Source organism: Petaurus breviceps, unplaced genomic scaffold (assembly GCF_028583685.1).
Source record: "Petaurus breviceps papuanus isolate PSGF00001 unplaced genomic scaffold, PetGlider_PUasm1.0 90752, whole genome shotgun sequence".
Classification (NCBI taxonomy): Eukaryota; Metazoa; Chordata; class Mammalia; order Diprotodontia; family Petauridae; genus Petaurus; species Petaurus breviceps.
The window spans coordinates 12,913,387-12,918,660 of record NW_027187336.1 but is presented as its reverse complement, the minus strand read 5'-3'; the positions used below and the strand labels follow the sequence as shown (position 1 = coordinate 12,918,660).

At 33.8% G+C, this 5,274-nt stretch overlaps 1 non-coding gene across 1 annotated transcript; it reads left to right on the top strand.

Annotated features, from left to right (window-relative positions):
* Positions 1-4,207: 4,207 nt before the first annotated feature.
* Positions 4,208-4,314, top strand: LOC138146153 (U6 spliceosomal RNA). The gene has a single exon (XR_011164405.1). It is a non-coding gene; the product is annotated as a U6 spliceosomal RNA (small nuclear RNA).
* Positions 4,315-5,274: the final 960 nt, after the last annotated feature.

Below are 5,274 nucleotides of genomic sequence, written 5' to 3'. Positions count from 1 at the left end.
TTGTTTGTTAACAGAAGTCCTGGAGGAAGGTTTTGGAGGTTATGGGACTATACTGATGATTTGTGTTGAGTTCTCAGACTTTGTTTGGGGGTATATGTTAATTTCATAGGCAGATATTGAATTGATAATGGTGCCAGCAACGTGTATGAATATTGTTTTGGCTCTGTTGAGCTTTGTCTTCCCAGAAATGGAAACTGTGAAGGACTTGAGGTGGATTAGACAATGTAAGGTTCAGTATGGAGCAGGACCTGGATGAGAAACTGGACAAGGAGCTGAGTGCTGCCTACCTTTTAATCCAGGTGACAGTAGATTCAGGCAGGAGCTGGACCCATGGAAGAGGAACCATGGAATCTGAGAGCCAGCCTTGAGTCACAATAAAAAGATCTCTCCTTGGGTACTTAGTGCTGATTGAGAAGATTATGATTTACTGTGGCCTAGGGGTAGGAGAACTTTGTACTCTATACCTAGTACCTCTTAAGGATGATTCAGTTAAGGATGATTGGAAACTAATCTCCAATTAAGAAGAAAGAAGAATTTTGCCTGAGAGATTAAGACAGTGTGACCTAGGGGGATGGAGAACTTTGACCTTATACTTTGTGTCCCTTAAGGAGGTTTGCTCCTTAAGGATGATTGAGTTAAGGACTTACTGAATGATATCTTTTGTTAAAAACTATGTGGCCATTTTAGTGATGATTTGTTATGTTATAACGTTGTGAATGCTGTACTTTAGTTTCTGTGAATGTTTTGCTTTAATTTACTGCTGAATAAATAAAGAGTTCACTATACTATATAATCATGACCTTAAAGCTGTTCATAGTATCAGCCCTCTGGAAAGCTGCTTGTGCTTCTCTTTACATTGCCCCAAGAAAATTAGTTCCAGAGACCAAACAACTACATGGGATGTCTGAATTCCAAGATGAAATTTGCTAATTAAATGGACATTGGGGGTGGGTTGATGGTCATCATTGTACAAAGATCCCCTTGACAAAAAGGGGGAAAACTGAGAAAATCAAATTGTTCTGATTCTATTCTCTATCATCCCCAATATATTGTAAAACTGCCCGAGTCATTTTTATTTGCCTCTGGACCTACTTCAGAAACTCAGTTGACCTCTATTAAGTTAAACCAGAAACATCAACCAATCATTAGTGACTCATTATCTAGCTCCTCCTCCCTTTGTCTTTTTTCTATAATTACCATGGAGATTTGGGGGGGGGGGTCTTTGTGGGAATCCAGCTTGCTGCCCTAGCCCAAAGAATGCCCCTACTTTGTAAGTATTCATAATGACTAATTGAATTACTACCTATAACCAATCTGGAGATATTTGGCATCTTCCTTTGGTATCAAAAGAACATCCTAAAACCCCAAAGTTATGCAGAAGGTATAGGGGGTTTCCTAGCCAGAGGAATTTTGGACCTTACAGGTTCTATTTTTCTTGTCTTCTCAGTGCATAGCTATTGGACAGTGAGGAAGAACACAATTTGGAACTAAAAATAAAATACTTTTTTTAAAGTGCTGCTATAAATATTTTGATTTACTTGGGGCATAAACCAAGTGATAAAGTATCTGGCTAAAAGGTTATGAACATTTTCTTCCCTTTATTTGTACAATTTCCAATTGTTTCCCCAAGATAATCTGTACTTCTTCATAGGTCTACCAAAAATACATTAGTGTGCCTATCTTCCCATAACCACTCAAATATTAACTATTCCTATCTCTTGTCATCTTTACCAATTTTCAGAATGTGAGGTGAAAGCTTAGAGTTATTTTGATTTATATTTATCTCATTACAAGTGATTTGGAGTATTTTTTTTTTTTTGCTTTTTTGGAGGGGGGGAAGGCTGGGTGATTGGGGTTAAGTGACTTGCCCAAGGTCATAAGGCTAGTAAGTGTTAAGTGTCTGATGCCAGATTTGAACTCATGTCCTCCTGACTCCAGGGCTGGTGCTCTATTCAATGCCCCACCTAGCCACCCCTGATTTGGAACATTCTTCTATATGGTTGTTAACCATCTGCAATTCTTCTTTTGAGAATTGTGCATTTATATCCTTTAACAACTTATACATCAAGGAATGACTTTTGGTATACACAATTAACAGATATACACACACATGCATTCACGCATGCATAGCTATGCATATATAAATATAAGAACATATCTGTATGTATACATCTCTGTTAGCTGTAGATCATGGCTTATAAAGAAAAGTTCTCTTATTGCTATTCTTGTGATTTCTGGAGCCATGTAAAATAATTTGGAGAGTGAACATACTTTCTTTGCTCCTATATTCCTATATTAGGAAGGCAACATGTATCCCTATAGCATATGATTGCTTTTGATTTTAGATACTTTTTAGGATATTGAAAAAGAATGTCTATGCCTGTATTTTGTCAGATTTTAACCATAATGGACTGTTTTATCTTGTCAAAGGCATTTTTTGAATTTATTGATATAATCATGTGATTTTTTTTGACATTTTGGTTTGCAATATGACTACTTATATTGAATATTTACTAAAGTTGAGCCATTCTTGCATCCCTCTTATAAACACAACTTAGTCATGATGAATAATTACTCAAATGAATGACTACAGTCTATTTGACTATTTTATTTCAAGTTTTTAAATTGATATTCATTTATGACATTTGTCTATAGCTCTCCATTCTTAATCCTTATTTGATTTATGTATTGTGACTTTTTGTCACATAAAAGGAATCAGATAGGATATTTTCTTTCTCAATTTTTGAAAATAATTTTTGTAGTATTGGTACTAATTATTCTTCACAAGTTTGATAGAACTCTCCTGTGAATCTCTCAGGATAAGGAGGTTGCTTTTCCCCTCCCTTGGTACTTCTTTTATAACCAGTTCTACTTATTTTTCTGAGATTAAATTAAGATGTCTACTCAGTCTTCTGTTGGTCCAGGTATTTTATATTTTTGGAAATATTGTTCTATATCTTTAATGGTACACAGTCTGTCAGAATATATGTATATTATAGGTTCTGATTGGCCTTTTTATTTTATCTGGTATTGTTGTTGTGATTTTGCCTGGTTAATTTGCTAAATTTTAATTTGTTTTTCTGCTGTCTTTAATCAGATTGGTTAAAGATTTGTTCAGTTTATCATTCTTTTTAAATAACCAATTTTTATTTTATCATTTCTAAAGTTTGTTTTGTTTTGATTTTTTGTTTCCAGTTATCTATTTCTGCTCTTATTTTCAATATCTCCTCTTTTAGGCTTACTTTAGATTTGTAGGCTTTATAATTTTTTTAAAGCAATAGGGGTTAAGTAACTTGCTCAAGGTTAAATGGCCAGTTATTTCTAGGTGTGGTGCTGAGTATCTGAGGCCGGATTTGATCCAGGTCATCCCGACACTGGAGCCGGTGCTCTTACTCGCTGAGCCACCTGGCCGCCCCGGCTTTATAATTTTTAAAGGCATATTTATTTCATTAATCTTTTTGCTACATTTTTAAATTTACATTTATATGGATAAGAGCTTTCCTCTGTGTACTTCCTTAGCAAAATTCCAGAAATTTTTATATATTGTTCTACTTTTTTTTTTTTTGATCACTAGGATTTTATTGCTGTTTCCATTTAGGTCTGTATCTTTTTGTTATGCTCCATAAATAGGCTACTATTTTTATTGTGCTATGTGTTTATTATATTAGTTCTGCTTTTTTTCAAATTTGTTAGTAATAGCTCTGTTCCCTAATATATGGTCACTTTTTGTATAAGTTCTATGTAATTCTGAGAAATACTTTATTTTCAAACCTATTTAGAAGATGCAATAGTTCTTCTAGCTCTAGTTTCTTCAGCACTTTGTTCAGTTCTGTATCTTCCCTTGTATATATCTTTTTGTTAGACTTATCCAAAGCTGAGAAAGAAATATTCAAAATATCCTGACACTGTCATATTACTATCCATGTTTTCTTGCAATTCAGGTAAGCTTTCCTTTATAAATTTTGATTCTATGGCATTTAGAACATATAAATTTAGTAATAATATTGACTTTTTTGTCTATAGTTCCTTTCAGCATAACATAGTTTCCTTATTTATCGCTTATCTTTCAAATGTTTATTCTTGCTTTGTTGGGTAGCATGATCGCAATTCTGATTTTTTTTTCATTTACCTGATATATAGTGAATTTTTTTCTAGTTCCTCATGTATTTTCTGTGCATGACTTTGCTTTTTAAGAATATTAATTATTGTACTCGCTTTGGCAGCACATATACTAAAATTGGAACAATACAGAGAAGATTAGCATGGCCCCTGCACAAGGATGACACACAAATTCGTGAAAAAAAAAGAATATTAATTGTTGAGTTTGGTTTCCTTATCTCCTCTGTCACTATTTAAAAAAAAATTCTATTGGACTGTTTCATCCATTCATATTTAAAGTGATTAAGAGTCAGGCTTATAGTCTTCATTTTTCTCAAGTATTGTTTTTCCCCCTCCACATTAGAATTTTTCCCTCTTCCTCTGGAAGCACAATATTTTTTTTTCTCTTCAGTTACTTTAACTTAATCTACTTTAAAGCAACCCTATTCCTACCAGCTATCTTCGCCTCAGCCTCAAATTCATTTCCCCCATTCCATTTCTTACCACTTTTTAAAGTTTTAATTTGGCTCAACCTATTGGTTCTTTTTTCTTTCTTCTTTTTCTCTGGGTATTTAATTCCACACATATACCTTTTTTTGACCCTCTCAGCTAAGTAGTCAAGTAAAATCCCCTTTTTCTATTGCCCTTCTACTTCTTTTGTTTGTTAGGTTTTTTTTTGTTTCATTTTTTGTACTTTTTCTACAAAAGATTTCTTAGCCCCATTCTCTTCATTATTTATCTTCCCTTTTTGTTTAAGACTTTTTTGCTTTAAATCTTTACCTTTATATTTATTTAGTCCTTCTTTAGTCTCTGTATTCTGCATGGAATTAAAGCTTCTATTTTGGGTTCCTTCTAAAGTGTTTTGGGATTTTTCCTTATAATTCTTTCCCTCTTTGTTGTGTATCACTCTTACAAATACTAGTCCCTCCAGATTACAGAAAATACTGTCCCATGGTAGGAATTTGCATAACCTCCTGATTATGCAGTTCTTATTAACCTTTGCCTTCAACATGGTCTTTTTTTCCATATTTACCACAATATGTCCATGTTCTTCCACTCTTCTGGTTGTCAGCTAAACACAGGAGCTCTGATTCACCTTCTTTATAGAATATCTTTCCTCCACCATAGGAGTGTTCATCGATGATTCCCCTCTCCCCCTGCTAAAACTAGATATTT